Source organism: Microtus pennsylvanicus, chromosome 10 (genome assembly GCF_037038515.1).
Source record: "Microtus pennsylvanicus isolate mMicPen1 chromosome 10, mMicPen1.hap1, whole genome shotgun sequence".
NCBI lineage: Eukaryota > Metazoa > Chordata > Mammalia > Rodentia > Cricetidae > Microtus > Microtus pennsylvanicus.
This window is the reverse complement of record NC_134588.1, coordinates 98,427,592-98,450,172: the sequence shown is the minus strand read 5'-3', so window position 1 is coordinate 98,450,172 and position 22,581 is coordinate 98,427,592.

Here is a 22,581-nt window from a genome sequence, read left to right as displayed (position 1 = left end):
GGCAGGCAGATCTCTGTGAGTTCAAAGCCAGCCTGGTCTACAGCGCAAATTCCAGGACAGACTCCAAAGCTACACAAAGAAACCCTATCTTGAAAAACCAAAGAAGAGGAGGAGGAGGAGGAGGAGGAGGAGGAGGAGGAGGAGGAGGAGGAGGAGGAGGAGGAGGAGGAGGAAGAGGAGAAGAAAAAGAAGAGAGACAGAAGGAATCAAATCGTCACTCACTGACCTCTGACCTCCACACTCCTGCAGTGGCATTCACATGCACATATAAAATGATAAAATGAAGTGAAATTTTTGTTTTTGCTTTTGCTTTTTCAAGGTAGGGTTTTTCTGTAACTTTGGAGCCTGTCTTGGAACTACTAGCTCTTGTAGACCAGACTGGCCTTGAACCCACAGAGAGCCGCCTGTTTCTGCCTCCCAAATGCTGGGACTAAAGGTGTGCACCACCAATGTCTAGCTTAAAGTATAATTTTTTAAAGTCTAAAAATAATTAAGAGAGGAAGGTAAAACCTGTCCGCTCTCTTTAAATGTTTAACTGATAATAGGAATGTATGAATTGCAGATGCTGTTTTTTATAGGACTTGGAACACAGGGTGGTAACGACACTCTGCCTACTGAGCCACCCGCCAGCCCTAAACACAGTTTTTAACAAAAGATTCAAGCCGCCTGTCCTCTCTACCTATTCTATTAGCACATGGGTACCACCCACAGACCAAGGTATTGAAACTTATTAAAAACCTTTCCAAATTATTTAGAGAGTAGAGGAGAGATTTTTTTTTTAAGCACAAAGAGAAGGAAGAAGGTTGAACCCAATCAATTTTGCTTGAATAATTCAAGCTTGGAGCCTTAATAATTAACTAAACACTAAACACATTGTGCCGGTGTTATTTTAAATGTTCCAGTTGAAGTGTGAACGTGCTTGTTAATGAAACTGAGCTCAAGCCAAAGAAAGGGGCAGCCCCAGTGGTGCTAGTGCAGCCCTTGAAGTGCCACAGCAAGACGCAGGCTGTCTGGCAGGGCGCTCTTTGGGAAAAGAGCCTGGGGGAAGGTCTTTGTGAAGTTCAGCTTGAGAATCCAGAGTTAAACATGTACCACAACACACACCCAGGACTGTTGAAGTAACCAGAGAGTTTTATGAAGATGTTGAGAATTAACCCTACCATTCAGAAAAGACAGAAGACAGACTATAGAGTGGTTAAAAAAGGGCAGAAGTGATTAAATGGTCCCCAATGTAAGCTTTCCAATTAGTTCTCCAATTCAGGGCTTAGAATAAAAAAAAAGTCATGTACCAATTAATATTTTTAACAACCAGCCGTATGCTTGGTACATCTTACTTGGGAACAAATATAGTTTCAATAATGGAGAACAGGGCCTGGGGAGCTAGCTCTGTAGACAGAGTAGTGCCATGCAAACGTGAGGGCTTGCGTTCAGTTCCCCGGAATGCGTATAAAAAGCTAGCACACCCATAGACACTTGGAATCTCTGCAGAAGGGAGGCAAAGCCAGAGAGCTCCCTGAAGCTCGCTGGTTTGCCAGACTAGCCTACTTGGCAAGTTCCATGCCAGTGAGTCTTTACAGTCTTCACACCAATGTGCACCTGCATACATGGAGCACATACGTTAATAATAACCGGGTCAAAAGTGAGGTTCACGCATAGTAGGACTTAATGTAAAGTCAAACTTCCTTCCATATTTGAAGGTTTATGTCTGCAGTGTCAACCAACCACAGAAAATATACTAACAACATAAGCACTTTGATGTTTGTTGGTATTCCGTAAACAACTCAGTATAATAACTGATTGCACAGCATTTATATTCTATTAGCTATTTAAAATAATCTAGAGATGTTGGAAAGTACATACAAGGACATGTGTAATATATACAAGTGCTATATAAGGAACTTGAACAGTCTTGAATTGTGATGAGATGAGGGCTGGATTGAGGAGAGAACTCTAGAACAAATCTCCAGCAAATACCAGGATGTAACTTGATGTGGGATTCCCCTATGTATGCTGTGAATATGTTTTATTACCATTGGTTAATAAAGAAGCTGTTTCAGCTTAGCAGAGTAAAGCCAGGCGGGAAATCTGAATAAAGAGAGAGAGAGAGAGAGAGAGAGAGAGAGAGAGAGAGAGAGAGAGAGAGAGAGAGAGTAGGCGGAGTCAAGGAGACGCCATGTAGTTGCTGGATGAGACAGATGCCTGAACCCTTACTGGTAGGCCTTGTGGTGATGATAGAAATAGGTTAATTTAAAATGTAAGAGGTAGGTAAGAATATGCCTAAACTATCAATCAAGCAGTTTTGTAACTAATAGTTTCTGTGTGATTATTCAGGTCTGGGCAGCCAGGCATGAAAGGGCAGTCTCTACCTACAGTAACTATAGTCTGTCAACCCTCTGCCAACTGCAAACCCACAAACCTAGTTGAAGACCTGTGCCCTTGAACCCTCTTTCGGCATTAGCAGCCTTTCCTGGATAAGTGTGGCCAGCACCCCTTCCAAAAGAAACTCTCTTTATAGTGAATGGAGACTCTCACAGAAAACCACAACTGGACACAATGCAGAGACCAATGCATTGTGGAGATCCCAGAACCCATAGATACATCTACGTCATAGCTCCTGCATCTATGGCTCAGGAAACACCTAGGAAGAGGGGGACAGAAAGATTGTAAGAGCCAAAATATCAAGACATTTCTCCTTTTGTGAAACATTTCTCCCCTAGAAATGGCTACATAAACAAGCCTGGAACAAAGGCAATATTATTGAACACGTTAACATCGAAGGGAGAAATTTTTGTGGAGTCCCACCCCTAGGCAGAGAACTACAGGCAACTAATGACTGCAGGGAGAAATAGCCTCTCCTGGGGACCAGCATCTGATAGTGGTTGTCCACTGCAGAGTTGTCAGTCCCCAAATAGACACGCAAACAGCAGAAAGAGACTCAGCAATGTGGTGTGTGTGTGTGCGCGCGCGCGTGTATGTACAAAGAAAAGAAGTTATCAACTTGAGAACATGCAAAGAGGACATGGAAGGGGCTGGAGGGGAAAAAAGGGAGGAGAGAAAGTAGTGTAATTTTATTTAAAACATTGTTTTTAATATTAAAAAACAACTGTATAGAAGCATTGAAGTTAATTTACTATTTCCCCTTCAGGTCCTTCTGTCCTCTGAAGACAAAAAGCAGTAGCAAATGCTAGTCCTTACAGGCTCATTGTATCAGTAACATCAATGGCAAAGTTCCACCGTTTGAAGGGGAAGAAAAGAGAGCCTTATCTAATTAATGCTTGCTTGCTTTTAAAACTTTTTTTTTTACTTTTTACCATTAGTGGAATGGGTGGGGGAGTGCAAAGGCACACGTGTGGAAGTCAGAGCACAGCTTTGTCTCAGGTTTGAGCGTTAATGTTGATCCTCGAAAGCCATGTATAAAGCCCAGTGAGGCTACTCTTGGGAGGTGGAGACAGGAGGATTCCTGGGGCTCTCTGGTCAGCTAGTCTAGCCAAACTGATCACCTCCAGATTCAATGAGACCCTATCTCAAAAACTAAAGTGAAGAATGAAGGAAGACACAGATATCAACCTGAGGCGAGCGTGCACGCACACACGCACACATGCACGCACACATGCACACACGCACATACCCCCACAAGAATGCACACTGTATGAGGGAAAAAATTTAAGGGACTAGGGTGTTACTCGAGTATATGCTTGACAGAATTCAGTTCCCAGCAACAATAATGAAAAATCAAAATTAAAAAATGATTTTAAAAATGGCTCTATTTCTAACCAGCTACTGTGTAGACTTTTAATTATCATGGTTTTAATGGGAGCAGTTCTTCTATTTAACATTTATTTTGTTTTTATCTGTCTGTCTGTCTGCCTTTCTGCTTTGTCTCTGTCTCTGTCTTTCTCTCTTGTGCACACACATGTGTGTGTGTATTTGGTTAACTTGGGTTCACAAACTAATATTTCCCACGGCTTGTCAGCAGATCTTGCCTGGTTTGCACTATCTTTTCATCTCTCATTAAAACCTCTACATAAACAAGCTCTCCTACAAACAGAATTTTTAGAACTATTTATGGTCAAACATAATACAGATAGTGTCCTCTATCAGAGCTACTTAGTAAGTTTGAATGCTGAAAAGATAACGGGAAGCAGGGAACGTTGGGAACACAGGCTCCTTGGTGGTGAGAAAATCAAGGCAATGCCTTTCCTCTTGGTACTGAGGTGGGGTGGAAGAGGTGCAGCCGGAACCTAGGTGCTGACATCCAGCGAAGTGAGAGTTGAAGGATCTGGTTACTACACTGTGGAAACTCTGGACACAGTAACCAGCGACTTCCACAGCACTGAGCAACGGTCCATCCTCATTCCCCTCACAGCTGACCTCTGAACAGTATTCGATGGCACCGATACTGCTTCTCAATTGGAGCACTTTTCTTCACATGGCTTCTGCACTCAGATTTCCCATCTCAGTCTTTCTTGGTCTCTTTCCTGGGTCCTCCTCACCTTCCTGATCACCAAACACTGGACTAGCCCAGGTAGTCCAAGTCCTCCCTCCTCCTTAATGCCCACTCACTGGCTGAGCTCCATTAACTTGGTAAAATTCTGGATACAGCATCTGTCAAAGACTTATCTGTTGAAGGTCTGGCTCCCAGCAGTGTTCAGAAGTCATCGCGTGATAAGGGATCCGACCTCACCAATGGGTACATTTACTAACTGATGGCTTCATAGCTAATGGACTTTTGGAAAGTGATAGAAATTTTAGGAGGTGGAGTCCAGTTGGCAGAATCAGGCTACTATGAGTATGCCTTTGAGGATTGTATTTTATGGCCAGCATATTTCCTCCTCTCTTTCCTTCTTCCCTCCCTTCCTTCCTCCCCCCTTTCCTTCCTTCCTTTGTTCCTGGCTACCATGAAGTAAACATCCCTGTTCCACTCTGACCTCTGGGCCATGAAAGTCAAGTGACTATGGGCAGAAACCTCTGAAACTATGATCCAAAATAAGTGATTAATCTTTTAAAGACAAAAGAATTAAAGCTTTAAATATTTATTTTATGTGATAGTTTGAAAACATGACAGATTGTTCAATATTCCTACTGAAAGTTTGGGTCTACATCACCTCAAGTGACCCACTTGCAGCAAGTAGAATACAACAGAAATGACTACCCAACAGCACAGGCTGGACCATGGTCATGTAGCCTCAGGCTGACTATTGGAAGCTTGCAGTTGACATGTGGGACATTCAGTTGTAAGACATTCAACTGTCCCACATGAACAGCTTCATGCTAGGGGGGAGCTTAAATTACATTCATTTGGCCTCTCTAGACAATAAAGATCTCTCTTCAATCATCAGATATGTGACCAAAGATGGTGTTTTTGTTAGGGTTTCCATTTCTGTAATAAAACACTATGACCAAAAGCAACTTGGGGAGGAAAGGGTTTATTTCAATTTTCAGTTTTAGCCTACCATGAAGAGAATTCAGGGCAGGAACTCAAGACAAGAACCTAGAGGCAGGAACTGAAGAAGAAGCCCATGGAAGACTGTTGCTTGCTGGCTTGTCGCCCATGGCTCATGCATCTTGCTGCTTGCTGGCTGTTGTCCATGGCTCATGCAGCTTGCTTTTCTGTTCAACCCAGAACTATCTGCCCAGGGAGGGCACTGCCCACAGTGGACTTGACCCTTCCACATTAATCAAGAAAATGCCTCGTAGGCTTGCCTACAGGCCACTCTGATCGGGCATTTTCTCCGTTGAGGTTCCCTGTTCTCTGATGGCTCTAGCTTTGTGTTAACTGACACACCTACTATTGTTCACAACACCTACATCATCTGGTCCCTGACTGACTCCCCCCACCACCACCACCGACTTCATCTACCACCATTCCCCAACTAATTATTCTATCATCAAATTCCCCTACCCACATTCCTGCCTCCAGTCTTTGCAGCTTGCCATTTTCTCTGCCTGGAAGATTCTTTGCCCATATATAGCATAGCCCCATTCAAGGTTTTGCCCAAACATCACTCCATCCACCCATCACATCTTGCCATTTTATATCTCCTGATATTCTTTCATAACACCTTATGTATTTATGGCATCATACATTGTTTGTTTGTGTGAGTGCCTGCTTATTCCCTGGATTTTTCCTCTACACAGTGGCCCTGTGAAGGTAGAAATGGATACACGCTGTTCGCCCAGCCCAGCGGCTTCTGCCTACGCTCTGCTTTGTCCTATTCTTTGTGTAGCACGGAAACTCCCTCAGAGAACCAGGAGCTGGAATTGTCCATCTCTCCCTCGGCCAAGAAGACAGGCTGTCTGCTGACCTGCCTGGCTTCTAAAGATTCCCCCCCCCCCCCCGCTTCTTTTGTGCTACCTGTAAGGAACCTAGGGCCTCTGTATGCCAAGCAAGCACTCTGCCACTCAACTGCACTGCCAGCCCTAGATTGTTTTTAAGTTTAGGAAAGCCAGGTGTGTTGGCAATGTCTTTTCTTACACAATGACTGACAAACAGCAGTAACAACGGCTAACATGTATTGAGCAAACCTCTCTGCTAAGCACCTGGCGCTGTATAGTCACTGTGCGCTCTTTGAAATCTTACAGTATATAAAGACCGAGCTTAATGGCACATGCCTGTACTCACAGAACTCTAGGACAATCATGAATTTAAGGCTGGCCTAGAGCTACACAGCAAGATCCTGTCTCAAAAACAGTCTAGGACCGAGGAGACAATTCTGTACATGAATCACTTGCTGCACAAGAGTGAGGAACTGAGCTCAGATCCCAGTCAGTCCTGTAAAATGCCAGGCACAGTGACACGTGCTTAAAATTTCAGCCATGGGGAGACAGAGAGAGAAAAGGGTCACTAAGGATGGATGGCCAGTCGGTCGGACCAGATTGTTGAGCTCCAGGTTCAGCGAGAGATCCTGTTTCCAAAAATAAAGATGAGATCAACTAGGAAGGCACTCAGCATTGGCCTCTGCACCCACCACTTGTCCCATTCCCTCCACCAACCTCCTCCTCTCCTGCCCATACACACATATGCATGCATGCACACATGCATGTGCAAACATACACACACACGTACACACACAAATTGAGCATACAACAGTGGTTACCACAAGCTAAAAGAAAGTACCAGGCAGGAGGGGTTGATCAGTAAATGTTAAGGTAAAATTATATAGAAGCAAGGAGTTCCCACAAGAAGGTGACTGTAGATTCATACTGCAGACTATAGAGACTATGCATTATATATTTTAAGGCTGAGAAAGAATTCTGAATATTTTTACCATAAATAACTGATAAAAGTTTAAAAGGATAAAAATGCTTAAACTGACTTAAACATTGTACATTGTATATACATATCAAAGTGTCACAATGTATTTTATTAACATATATAATTTTCACGTATTTTTAAAAAATAATCTTTTCTCATTTTACATACCAATCCCAGTTCCCATTCCCTCCCCTCCTCCTGCTCCACCCACATACTCCCCACCCACTCCTCAGAGAGGGTAAGGTTTCCCATGGGGAGTCAACAAAGCCTGGCACATCACTTTGAGGTAGGACCAAGGCCCTCCCCTTATATCTAGGCTGAGCAAGGGACCCTTCCAAAAAGAATGAACTCTGAAAACCCAGTTCAAGCACTAGGGATAAACCCTGGTCCCCCTGCCAGTGGCCCCACAAACTGCCCCAGACATACACCTGTCACCCATATTTAGAGGACAAAGTTAGGTCTTATGCAGGTTCCCCCACTGTCATTTCAGAGTCAGAGAGCTCCCGCTAGCTCAGATTAGCTATTTCTGTAGGAATCTCCGTTATGGTCTTGCCCTTTGCTCATATTATGGCTCCTCCCTCTCTAGGACTGGACTCTGGGAGCGCAGTACAGTGCTTAACTGTGGATCTCTGTATCTGCTTCCATCAGCTGCTGGATGAAGGTTCTATGATGACAATTAAGGTAGTCATCAATCTGATTACAGGGAAAGGCCAGTTCAGGCACCCTCTCCATTATTGCTTAGAGTTTTTGCTGGGGTCATCCTGTGGATTGCTGGAAATTTCCCTAGTACCAGGTTTCTCACTAGGCCCATAATGGCTCCCTCAATCAAGATATCTTAAATCGGTTAAAAATTATTAATATGATGCTTAGTAGTACAAAACTGTAATATTAGAAGTCAGGAGTCTGGAACAGAAAGATAATGAATGCAAGACCAGTCTCGGCTATGTAACAAGACATAACACTAAACCAAAACTCAATTAAATTAATCTAATGAAAGAAATGTTTGTAGGGCTAAGGAATTGGCACAGTGGGTAAGAGTGTGCATTGCTCTCGCAGTGGGCCTGAGCTGGGGTACCGGCACCCACACTGGACAGATCACAACCTCCTCTAACTCCAGTTCTAAGGGCTCTGATACCTTCTTCTGTCTTCCAGGGGCACTGGACTCATGTGCACAAACCATGCTCACACATGCATATATATACACAACTTAAAACTAAAAGTAGAATCTTCATAGTCAAGTTTGTGCGCTTTGAGCAAACACTGTCCTAACATACCTCATAATAATGTAAAAGAAATTACCAATTATTGATTGATCATTGCCTTATTATCAAACCGGAAAAAAAGAGAAGAATCAAATGAGTTGACTATAACCTTGAAGTACAAGAAGACATTTTCCTGCAGAGGTTTGTGTCGACTGTTTTCCTTCTTAAAGATAAGCAAATTAAAGAGAACTATATTTTTAAAGGGGGATTGATTTTACACAGACCAAAGGGAAAACTCTCAATTATCAAGCTTGTGAATTCCAAAATCAGACAGAGACTGTGGGACTGTAGTCCCTGAGGAACTTGCAAGTGCACACTTCAGTCCTAGCAGGCATCGTCTCAGATGGCTCAGAAACCGCGCGCCAGAAGGTAAAGGGACGAGAACAGATGCTCTCCGCAGGCCCCGTTCAGTGGCAGGGCTCAGTGTCTCCGCACCAGCACAGGGAACTAATTAAGCCCACAGTCAGATGCTGGAGCCAGCGATTAGGCTTCAGAATAGACCGTGACCTCTCTCTGACCCAGAGGATAGCAGTATCAGCATTTACAAGGGGAAGAAATACTGTGCCATCAGCGATGTGCTTTTCAATGAGAAACGTAACGAAGAATAATACAGCAGTAACAAGTACCAAGGCAAAACTCAGACCCGGGAATGATGTCACGAGTACCTGTCATTCTTGAGAATGAGAGAAATGGAAAAATCGATCTGAGGGCTTGACTGGGGCCTTCCTCATATTAAAAAAGGCCCCAAACATTGTAGAATATAAAGAAAAAAATCAGGCAGAGGGTACAAAATATTGTAAAATAATTTATAATTAATAGATGTGTACCTTATTCCAACCTCTTGTTCAGGTACTGGGATGGCTGAGGCCAGGATAAAAACCTAGAGAACTGTATCAAGGAATGATAGTAGAAGAAAAAAAATATTTTTCTTTGCTGGGACAGTGTGTTAGCTTTCCATCATTATAATAAATGCTTGAGATAATTCATTTATAAAGGGAAAATGTCTGTCTCATTAAGTATTGAAACTTTCCCCGTCTGTGGTTGGCAACATTGTTACTTTGAGCCTGTGGTATCACAGCATGCAGGAATGTATGGCCCTGGACCTTGCTTTAAGAGCTCACCCTCAGAGGGTTCATGCTAATTACTTTGCTTGTTGCTGTGATAAATTGCCTGGCAGAAGCAACAGATGGAGCAAAAAGTTTGTTTTGGCTGCTGATTTCTGAGAGATTTCAGTCCATCACCCCAAAGAAATATGGCGGTTGGAGCAGCGCCATCAATGCCGGCAAGAGCACGTGGTATTGCTGTTGACTGGACAGTAGCTGTTGGCCTAGCACAGCCCAGGAAGCAGAGGAAGCAGGTCCAGAACCTGGGCAGCCACAATTCTAGACACCTACTTCCACAAGCCAAGCTCCACTTTCTGCAGACTCCACCGCCTTCAAAATAAGACCACAAGCTGGGGACCCAGCCTTCAAACCTTGAGCCTCTGAGGGACATTGCAGATTCACACTGCAACAACCTCCTAGTAGGCCCCATCTGTTAAAGGTTCTATCTGCTCTCATACTTCCTCCCTGGGGAGCACAATCCTCTACCATAGGGACCTTTGGAGGACACTTTTAGATCCAAAGCACAGCAATTAGACTTTCCAGTTCTTTGAAACTGTATCTCCTAATGGCAATGGGTTGTCCCATAGAAACAATGGTTCATTACAAGATCATTTTCTGAGCAGTGGGCCTGAGGAATGCCTGAACTATCCACATCCTTTCTCTAGTTCTACCTTATAAGGACACAATGTATTTAACAGCCCTGAGGTAAAATATCATGTGTAACTAGGAAGCAAACACTTCCTCTACATAAAAATTAAAAGGGACCGACTCCCACTGTTGTTCTCTGACCGCCACACATGGACTATAGTGTATACACAAAAAAATATAAATAAATAATAAAAAGTAAAAAAAATTTAAACAAAACTGTCTAGACAGTGATAAAACTACCAGCTTGCTCTCATTAAGGAGTTCGTGCTTAAGACAGTAATTAATGATCCCACAAAAGTCTTAACTAGTCACCAGTTAAGTGCCAAATTATTTTTAACAAGATTTATTTATAAATTACATCTGTGTAGTCTGTGTGTGCATGCTCGTGACACACACATGAGCACACGTACCTCGAGAGCACAGAAGAGAACATTGGATCCCCTGGAGCTGGAGCTACAGGCAGTTGTCAACTTAGGTTGGTTTGGACTTGGGTCCAGGGAACTAAACCTGGGTCCTCTGCAAGAACCCCAAGGGCTCTTAACCTCTGAACTATTTCTCCAGCCCCCACATTGTTTTTTAAAAGATATTACTAAAGGCTAGGAGTGCAGCTTAATGGTAGAGTGTTCATCTACCAAGAATGAGGCCCTTGGTCCCATCCCCAGCACTGTTAAAAAAATAAACGTAAATAAATTACTATCAAGATGGCTTAATTCCTTCAGTTATCTACAAGTACTTACCAAACCTCCAATTTCTATCAGGCACAGAGAACAAGGTATATGTCGATGATGCCCAGAGATATACTTTACTTACAGATTAGAAGCCAATGTTATCAATGTTGGAAGGGGAAGCTAATAGTAGAAATGGATGAAGCAAAGAATTTCCCTTGAGAAGATGAGTGAGAATACGCCTTTGGAAACCCTTGAAGTACACATAGAGCAGAGAAACTGTCAGAGGGGATTTTTTCCAAGAAAAGAATAAAACAACATTTATGCTGTAGGTCCCTTTAGGAGAGGACAATGGTACAGATGACCTAACCTAGTGTGCCTAACTTATGTCGCCTGTGGGTAATTGAATATTCAAAGGCCCAATTCTCTGAGGACAGAGCTGGGTGGAGCCGCTTTTGAGAGGAGACAGCTGTGGCTGTCAGGTGGATCAGGGGTGTTATACATGATCCTGATTATTCCAGGTGAGAGCAGCATTCATGGCTAGAAGAGGAAGAAACCCAGGAGAGGCTCCAGGATCCGGTCAGCAGGTTCAGTCTCAGCAGGGAATTGGAACAGAAACCAAGCTATAAGAGCTTTCACACACGCACTAACCAGGGGAAAGAACTGGGGTTAGTCAGGAGCTCTCTGAGCTGCCTGGGGGCTGAATGTGGCTCTGTCGGTTATAGAAGCCAGGCCATTTTCAGCATCCTACAGACTGATGGTACGGGCCTGAAATCCCTGCATGGGAAGCCTGGAGCAGGAGGGTCATAAGTGTGGAGCCAACTTGGCCTACACAGAGAGAAACTCATATCAAACAAAAAAAGAAGGAGGAGGAGGAGGGAAGGAAGGAAGGAAGGAAGGAAGGAAGGAAGGAAGGAAGGAAGGAAGGAAGGAAGGAAGGAAGGAAGAAAACAAGCAAATAGGGCTAGTGAGATGGATCAGTTAGTGGAGGACCTGAGTTTGGATCCCCAGAATCCACTTAAAAGCCAGGAACAGTAATCCCAGCTCAGGGGGAGCAGACAGAATGATGCTTGGTGCTTGCTGGCTAGCTAGTCAGGTCAAACTGTAGAGCTCCAGGTTCAGTGGTAGATCCTGTCCCCTCCCCCAACATAAGGTGGAGTGATTGAGGGAAACATCTGACTTCTGGCCTTTACACACAACACACACACACACACACACACACACACACACACGCTTGCATTCATACTTGCATAAGCATTTGCACACACATATACATGTAAACACATGTGCACACACACAAATAAACAGAAAGGCATCTTGCTATATGTTGGTCAGAGTTCCTACTGTGAACATTAAATCAATCAAACCCTAGCCTAGGTCCTCTATGGAATAAGGGCTGAAGGTCATCACTGCTGGTATCTGGTTGAAACCAGAACAGCTATTGATAAATATCATCAATCTAGAACTATCTCCCTCACTATCCTGGCATGATGCCTACCACATGTCACAGTCTGGCCACCGTTCTGCGCGAGTCAAGTCTGGGAACCTCTTTCACAGACTGCACACAATAGAAAGCTTGGGTTGGCCTGCCCGCTAGGGCACCGGACTTTGACCACTGGAGCTAAGAGCAAAGAGCTTTCTCCCCTAGCTGGCTACTGTGGAGCCTGTCCACAGTGGAACCCTGAGGGTGAAATAAGGAACTATTATAGAACTGTGAACTGTGGTTTACAAGCAAATTAGCCTTGTAAGGGAAAGACTCTTGGAGAGCTAGGAAAGGGATAAGGCCCTCTTCAAGGAACAATAAGGCAGCAATTAGATGCTATGATTGTGACACTTTACTGCAGCTATTCTCCGGCTTGCTCTCTCTCACACGCATGCGCGCGCTCACTCAGCTAACATACACTGAGCACTGACTGTATTCCAGACAGCGCGGTAGATGCTTCAGTCTCTGTGAAGTCTGAGCATCAACCCATCCTCCTCTCTCCAGCTTTCTCTCATTCTCCCCATCCTCACTTCAATCTGTGGCTACATCTTTCTGTTGCAATTTCCTCTATCTTCTTTTCTAGTCTCTCTTCCTCCTCCTCCTCTTTCCCCCTGCCCCCCCCCCTTTTCTCTCCCTTTCTCTGTTGCATAGCCTTGCTGGCCTCAAACTCACAATGTTCTTGCCTTGGCCTCCTGAGCACAGAAATTATAGGCATAGACACTTTGCCCAGCTCTCTCTCTTTATTGAATTCCCTTCTCTTCCCTTTACACTCTTTCCCTTTAACTTCTCATAATTCTGAATGGAAAATAGATTAAAAGTAGTTACTATGTAATCGGTCCCAATTATTTAGAAAAAAAATTCCTCTTCAGGAAGTTCCTGGTAGATACATTAAGCTTGGAGAGTGGGGACAAATAAGACAATGGGAACACTTACCAGTCTACTTCTGTGGGGACAAATAAGACAATGGGAACACTTACCAGTCTACTTCTGTAGATTGGATGAGCTAGCTACCTACAAGAGACTGGGTGCTGAAGGAAGACAATGCCAGGGATGTGTCTGCTGGCAACTGGTGAGGACAGGTGGGTAAGGGAAGGCTTTACACAGGGGACTTTCCACAAGGACAGTGGGAAATGGGTCATCGATGACATTCCATAGGGAGTCTGACCCGAGTAAATTTCCTCTGACAACTTGTTCTGATTCCCACAACACAGCTAGGAAGGAGGCAGCAGGCGAAGAAGGAGAGTGTCCAGAGCTGGAACTGGTCTGTCTGAGACCAGAGCCCACTGTGACTGAACAAGAGGGCCATCCTGAACCAAACAGCTCAGTTTGCTAGAACTAAGTCAAGTTGTAAAAGTGGGCCATCTTGCGGGGTTCTGAGGGCTCGTGGCCACAGCATGCTACTCTCGATCAACTCTGCACACAAGGTCTCTGGCATAGACAGTTCAATAAAAGATTATTGGATGCATAAGCAGGATTCAAAACAGCCAAGTACCAGAAACCTCTGAACTGGAAAAGTCATTAGTGCACCTATTAGGGTTGGTTTTAAGGTCAACTTGTCACAAATTAGAATCACATGAGTAGGGAACCTCACCTGGAAAACTATCCTGATAACCTTAATTGATGTAGGAAACCCCACCCAGTTGTGGGTGGTGCCTTCTGGTAGCAGTCTGGGTAAAGGGGAGCACAGAAGGAAGGTGACTGACTGGTCTTTTGCTTGCTTGGCCTTCATGTGTGTCTTTGAGTTGAGTTGCCTTGCTGCTGCTGCTGCTGCTGCTGCTGTTGGTAATGACGATGACAATGACGATGGTGATGATGGTGATAACGATTCCTTCACAGTGTCAGGACCAGCCTTTCCAGGCTTTCATCGTGTACTAATGACCATCAGCTCTCTAGGAGCCTTCCAGGTCTGGGGCACTAGCTTGTGAGTGCTGAGGCACCCAGCCTCGCGTGCCAAGTAACTACTAGGTTCTCATTCCTTTCTGTGTCAGACAGCCATTGTAGTATTATTCCAATCGCTGAGGCTCCCAGCCTTTCACAACTGAGCAACTACTAGGCTCTTAGCACCTCAGGGCATTCATCTGTTGCTACTATTTACATGTAAGCTAACGTAACAAACTATTTAACATATACATGTGTGTGTGTGTGTGTGTGTGTGTCCATCCCATCGGTTCTGTTCCTCTAGAGCAGTGGTTCTCAACTTTCCTAACGCTGTGACCCTTCAATACAGTTCCTCATGTTGTGGTGACCCAAACTATAAAATTATTTTTGTTGCTATTTCATAGCTGTAAGTTTGCTACTGTTATGAATCATAATGTAAATATTTTTGGAGATGGAGGCTTATCAAAGGGGCCGTGACCCACAGGCTGAGAACCACTGCTCTAGAGACTCCTGACTCATACAAAACCCAGATCAGGAAACAGGAATGCACAAACACTCCCAAGACAATCCTATAAAACGAGTCACAGCACGACCACATTTCCAAAACACGTCTGGGGAGCTTATGAATACAGAAACCTTAAGAATCCTCTCATTTGTATAAAAGCTCATATCATAAACTCTTAAAATTTATCAGAATGGAAACATACATGTGTTTTTGTGAGTCTTGATGTCATGGACTAGTACAGTATTCCTTTTCTTTCAGAAAATACTGAAATATTTTGAATAGCTAGCAAACAAGCCTATTTTTCTGAAAATGACACCTATTAAATATGCCTGACCGCCTATAAAAGCCACTCTCTCTACAGCCATTCTTTGAAGTTAAATTTTATTTTTTTTGACAGTACTGGGCAATCTAACCCAGCACTAATACATATTAGGCAAGCATTGAGCCTCTGAAACATATATCCAGGTCTCATAAATGTTGAAGATTCACAATTCTTTTTCAGGCTCCTGTATAGATACAAACTTCAAAGGATTACATTAGTACGTATCTACAAGAATTAAGTCAGTTTGATCATGTGTGTTCTGACCTGATTCTTTCTTCAGTGAAATGTTTACTTGGGGATACTCATGCCTCAAGTGACACATTTGCTATGGTATTTCCCCATGCGACAGTGTTTTATAGTTACAGTTAGACTGAAGCCCTCAACTCTTCAAAGGGATATTTGATTAGTTTATGCCAGGCTTGAAGATGGAGAACTATTGTGCCTATTTTACCATTCATTTCTCAGGGTAATCAGAGAATGAAGAGGGCAGGGCAGATGTGGGGTGAGCATCCTGATGAGAGGTCACTCTTAACCCTTTGGGGAAGGAGGTTTCTCTTGCTTCTCTGGGTTTCTTTGAAGAGAGAGAGAGAGAGAGAGAGAGAGAGAGAGAGAGAGAGAGAGAGAGAGAGATTGATTATCATTTGTAGTAGGGAGTAAACCCAAAGCCTCATGAATGTTGAGCAGGCATTAGATGCAAGAGTCCAGCAGAGTCATCCTTAGTACAGTGACTGGCAGATTGCCTCCACTTGCACATCAGCCTACAATTCAATGTGTGTGTCTCCATTATTTATTAAAGAGTTAGTTGTTAAAGAATGGCGGGTCATGTAAAAGGGAGTCATAAAGAGTAGAGAGCTGCTAGTACACAGCACTTACCTTACAAGCGCATTTAAAATATTTTGTATTCTCAACATGTGTCCCGCAGGCCCCCTGGTGAAATTCACTTTAATTTCAAGTTTGCATAAAGGGTTCTTCGTCCATTCATGAGTGCCCGTTGAGGTTCTGTGCTTGCAAGCCAAAGAGAGTAACTTTAACTTAGGACTTTACTAGTTTATGAGACAACATACAATCAGTATAGTAATACCAGAATAAATGGCCTTTTCTTCCAGGTACCAATGGCAGAATTAATCAGCTCCATCATTTCTGGCCCTTCTCTCATATGATACAAGAGCCAAATCTCATGAAAGACTTGGCTAGCCCAGCTAGCCAAATACTAGCCCAGTTGTATTCCGTGCTCATTCGGGGGCAGACAAGGGCACAGAGCTAAACAAAGAAATTTGAGGGCAGAGGAAACTTCTCATTTCCCAAAAGAGCAAGAAAAAAATTGCTGAGCCATCTGAAAGCAATTGCTATGATGTCATAGCCACACCATCATGACAGCACTTAGTGAAGACATATAGCGAGGACAAAATGGCCCAGAGACTACCTTGTGGTAACAGGCTGATGGGCAACCTCAGGACGTATGTTCAGGTGGGACCGTATATATGGATAACTAGCACATGCAGGACACTTAGAATACTATTATTCTAAAAATACACCCAAGACTCATATTGAGCCGGTACAGTGAAACACAGACCCATGGAAATAACTGTCACAGAGGAGGGAGTCACTATTCTCAGATTTTCCAGAAGCAGGAGGCATGACGTAACACACAAGGTCACCATGGAAAACACTGACGCCCGGGAAGCAGACGGGGAGAGGAAAACTGTGGGTAGACGATGCTGTCATGGTTTAGGCAGCTAGGGATGAAGGGGGCAGGCAAGTGAGCTCTATAAGCTTGTGCTGAGAGTTTGAACAATTCCAGGGGGCTCTGGACTGCAGGGGTGGCTCCCACGTGCTTGGTAGCTGGCAGGGGATAGTGTTCCTGAGTGTAGCTGTCTGATGAAAATAGAAGGAGAAATACAGGCTGGATTGGTTGGTTTGTTCATCAAAGGAATGCTGACAGATGAGTTGGATCTCTGTAGGATTTAGTTAAGCCTAGGAAGGATGATGCTTAGGTCCACAATGCCCTCCCCCCCAATGCCAGAGCACCAAGGAAGCACACAATAGGCCTGAGTGTGGTGCATGCCAGTAATATTAGCACTTGTATGGCAGAGGTGAGATTGGAAGTTTGAAAGTATCCTGAGCAACATAGCGTGACCCTGTTCCAAAAGAAACAAGGTTTTTATAAAACAGAAAAAGAATATGGAAAACAGGAGAATATAATCAGGTGGGCAAAAGTCATATGATAATACTAGATAAGTTATATGAGGTGTAGAATGAGGTCTACAGGACCTCGCTCATGGCTGTCATGATTATACTGACCATTCAATATGCTATACATCACCTACCACATCTCCTTCTCACCTTTTCCTCTACCCTTCTTCACCGTGAACAAGTGTTGGGGCTTGGTCAAATCATTTCTATGACCACAATTAGTACGTGAATCAATTTTTAAACATGTCAGAATGGTATGCCCACTTGGTATGATCAAACATGATAATTTTTTAAAGACAGGATCGCATGCACCCCAGGCTAGCCTTGAACTTCTGATCCTCCTGCCTCCACCCCTCAATCTTGGAATTACAGGCATGGACCACCACACCCAGTTTCATGCCACATTTTAATTGTAAAATATAGCTCTTGGTTATTGTACAGAACAATGGATACATGACTGATGTCAACATATAATAAATTTCCGGGCACTGAAAATGTTTAGCTTATGAAACACATCCAGTTCTCTATTTCTGCTTTTGTGGTGCCTGGGGGTTGAACTCGGGGCCTCACAGATGCTGGATGTGCACCCTACCACCGAGCTGTGCCCCCAACCCCAGTTCTGCATTCTTGACTGTGTCTCAAGCTCCACATTTGTCTCCTTTTCTCTGCTAGTGCTAGAATCATATTCGTATTTATTTTCTCTGCATGCATTCTTGGAATGTTTCTGCTCAGTAGAGATGTAATATCAAACTTTTCTCTTTTATTAAATATATCAGACAGCAGATTCTCTGGATGGTGAGCCCAAAGTTGCCAGAGGGTGTGTGTCTTTTGTCTGTTGTGAGTTAAGCCAACAGGCTCAGCAGAGCAGCGAAGACTGTTTTATATTATCAGCTGAGTATGCTAGAACTGGCCCTCCCAAGGATCGAGTTGTCTTCTATCTCTCCACCACCATCGGGAGAAATTTAAGTCTCTTCGACTTTTTCCATAGACGAAGTGCGTGTTTCCTTTGGCTTCCCTTCTGTTGGGTTTGGTTAATCCCTCCTAAACCAAAGAACTCAGACTTAAAGCATGGACACTCCCCCCTTTGCACACTCTTCAATGCCGTTCATTTACTTGCCCTCAGCCCATCTGTCTTGTTGAGTGTGCTCACACAAACTGTTCAGATTTCTGTTTAACCACACTGCACTGCATTTGTGCTTCTGAGCCGGTTGCTTAGTTTTCCACCGCAGGAGAAGTGAGTTGGCGTCTTACTTCCAATGGTCTCTTTCATAAACAGTAATGGTAGAATGTTCCCACACACTTGCCACCTTTGAAGTTGTTTGGTTTTCATGTTGATAAGGAAGGGAGCTGCTGACATTGGCTTTCTACACTTCAGATCAGTTCTCCGGGATCCTCATATGACTGTAAGTCTCCTAAATTCCAAGCTTTTCAAGTCTGATTCTTAAAGTCATTCATTGCACAAAGCTGAATAAATTGCGTTTTTTAAAAAAATTCCATTTGTCCTGAAATAACAGTGTGAATTAGTGTCACCCCACAGAGCTCATTGTGAAATTCACCGGGAAATCACAGATCTGTGGCATTTGAGGAGAGCTTCACGAATGATGGGCTGTACCCATCTCCGTCCAAACACTGCTCTCTCAAACCCACAGTTCTGACCCACATCTCTGCAGACCCATATCAAGCCTTCGTTCACGATACGCCCATTCCCCATGACGTTAGCCATAAGCTCCTTATTTTCTTCAGTGTCTCTGTTTCCTACATAAAGGTGTGGAATGGCTACAACATTAAAATTCTAGAGACTGCAAAAAACTGATAGATAAAAGAAGCCTTAGTCTATCGTAGGACTGTTCCACTTTCCCCAAAATGTGGAATGCCAACTTTAAAAGAAATACAGGGAACATCTGACCCTATCTTTGTATTTTTGTACATGGAAAAGAAAGCTCAAGAGAGTTTGAAGAATCTTGAGAGGCAACTGAAGTGACAAACAGATCCTCATAAATGTTTATACATACATTATTCCCAAAATATGAAATATTAATGCTAATGTAATTTGGATTTGTTCCTTTTAATAAAAACATCTTCAGACTAATGTAGATGGTTAGTCTTTTAAAATCTCAAAACATAAACTGAGCATGGTGGCTCAAGTGTGTGTTCCTAAGCTGTTTGGGCAGCTAAATCAGGAACACTGTGAGTTCAAGGCCAACCTGGGAGGCTTAGTGAGCTTCTGTCTCAAAATAAAAGTAAAAGAACGGCTAGGAATGTGGCTCAGTAGTAGAATGCTTGTCAAATGTGTGCAGAGTCCTGAGTTTGATCCCTAGTACTGAAAAAGAACAGCTGGAAAAACCTATTTTACCTCATTTATTTGCCAAAAAATTATAATTGAGGCTTCTGCTCTTTAAAAAGTAGGGCCAGGAAGATAGCAGCATCTTCTGTACCCTTCCACCCAAACTGATGGTTTCTCAGAAATGGTATATTCGGAGATTATTTAAATATATTTAATGTCAGCTCACCATGGGCATCGGTTAACAACTGATACATCTGTTTTGGTTCTAAGCAGCTTCATGCAAGCCTGAAGGTGTTACTATAAAATACATGTCTCGTGTTAGAAATAAGAAGTAATCTTCTTGGAGAGCCCAGGCTAGCCTCAAACTCATTGTGTAGCTGAGGATGACCTTGAATTTACGATTCTCCTTCCTTCACCTCTCAGTGCTGGGATTACAGACCTGCAACACCACACCAGTTTCCTGCAGTGCTAGAGAGATCAAACCCAGGACTTTCCAGATACTGGACAAGCACCTGACCCTCTGAGCATCATTCCCAGCCCACAAAAAGTGATCTTAAAAGATGACGGCCTCACAGTAAAAATGTGGCAGTATCCATGCTATACTATCTTCATGATTGTTTGTTCCACACAATTTATTCTCTGTCAAGAATTTAAAGGGCAAACAGGATTTTCTTTCCCTCTCGGTATTTCTAGGAGATGAACCACTGTAGTGAGTGGCAACGAACTAGAACTGAACCCTGGAAGCTGACAAAACCGATTACCTCCTCAAGTTAAGACTTTTAATACCCTTGAACATGAAGCCTGGCTGTAGCCTCCCATGATCATTCAGAGTTATTATATTGATTTTGGAGAGTGAAGGCAAGACAGTTATTTTATTAGCAATGTGAACCAGAGTCTCGGTGTCTGCAGGCTCAATACAAAACTTTATGAACAATATGGAAATGCGCATCAAGATTTTCTTAACTGACGTGTAGCAGGACCTGTTTCAGTGCTTCTGTGTTATTTAAAAAAGAAACAGACAATGAGGCACATCCCTGACATGTAACCTAGCTGCTTCTTGCAGGTTTTCTATGCTGGGGAGCTCATTGCTTGAGGAAATAGTCTCAAGAGCATGAGGTGCTACATGACCTGTGTTAATACTTCATGAGGGTCTCAGAAAGTGTGGCCCCTGACACAGTTGTAGTAGCATCACCTAGAACCTTGTCAGACAGAAATGTTATTGACCCCTCCCTTGCCAGACTTAACAAATCAGAAAGTCTAAGATAAGATTCAACCATGTCTCTAGGTGAAACTAATACACGCTAAATTAGAGAACCGTTGCCTTTTCTATAATTCTACAGAACCAATTTAACAAGGATGCTATAGATATCAGAAATTATAGAATATTACCTTACATTATGTGAGTTTATGCTACTGTGGTTGATTTAATAAAGAAGCTGACTGACCAATAGCTAGGCCGGAAAATAAAATCAGATGAAGAGGATGCTGGGAAAAAGGACGGGACCTCAGAAGTCGCAAGAGACACAGAGAAAAACAAGCTGGATTTGCCATTTTGAAAAGTGGTACTGTTATGTAGCAGAATGTAAATAATATAAAATATGGGTTAATTTAAAATGAAAGAGCTAGTTAGTAATAAGTTTGAGCTATCAGTGAATCATTTATAATTAATAATAGATTTCTGTGTGGTTATTTGGGAACTGAATGGCAGGACAGACAAGTCTGCCTACAAGAAATAACTATATTTAAATAACTAAAAAGTATACATTTGAATTCTGCAGTCCCTCTACAAATTTTTGAAATGGAACAAATATAATAGCTTTCCTAGATATTATTCTATTTTCATTGTGATTCAGCTGCTTCCAGGGTTATTTATTTCTAGCATAAGGCACTCTTGGTTCATATTTTATGCAGTGTGCAGATGGGGCCCTAGACCATCCTGGTTCAGGTATAACTAGTAAAATCAGGACAAACACAACAACCGTTAGCATAAAACAATGTCTTGGTGTATTAGCCAAGGTCAAAAAATAGGATTTTCAGGATCTGCATTTGTGGGTCTTTGTGCTCACTCGTGAATGCACACAGGGACTCTGTCTGCCATCACCAAATAAGTCTACATTCTGTTGACCGTTTCTCTCCCTCCTGGCTCATGACCTCTTCCACTCCAGACAAACTTCTGCTGGTGGTGGGAAGATGGACGCTCCTTCACACCCTCCAGCTGCACAGGAAGATGGCTGCCCCTCCATACCATCCAGCTGCACAGGAAGATGGCTGTCCCTTCACACCTCCACCTGCACAGGAAGATGGCCACCCCTTCGCACTCTCTACCTACATAGGAAGATGGCTGCCCCTTCACACCCTCCACCTGCACAGGAAGATGGCTGCCCCTTCACACCCTCCAGCTGCACAGGAAGATGGCTGTCCCTTCACACCTCCACCTGCACAGGAAGATGGCCGCCCCTTCACACCCTCCAGCTGCACAGGAAGATGGCTGTCCCTTCACACCTCCACCTGCACAGGAAGATGGCCGCCCCTTCACACCCTCCAGCTGCCAGTGAAGATGGTTGCCCCTTCACACCCTCCAGCTGCACAGGAAGATGGCTGTCCCTTCACACCTCCACCTGCACAGGAAGATGGCTGCCCCTTCACACCCTCCAGCTGCACAGGAAGATGGCTGCCCCTTCACACCTCCACCTGCACAGGAAGATGGCCACCCCTTCGCACTCTCTACCTACATAGGAAGATGGCTGCCCCTTCACACCCTCCACCTGCACAGGAAGATGGCTGCCCCTTCACACCCTCCAGCTGCCCATGCACCCTGCCTGCCTCTAGAATCTGAATTGCTCTTCTAGAAAGAAAGGCATTGTTACCAACCAATCCCCAAAACAAGCTGTCCCAGGAATGGACTGCCTCCTAGGGCGGGAGGGGCTGGGAAAGCTTACTGGGCAGACAAAATAGCAGCAGTTATGATAACCTGTTACATAAA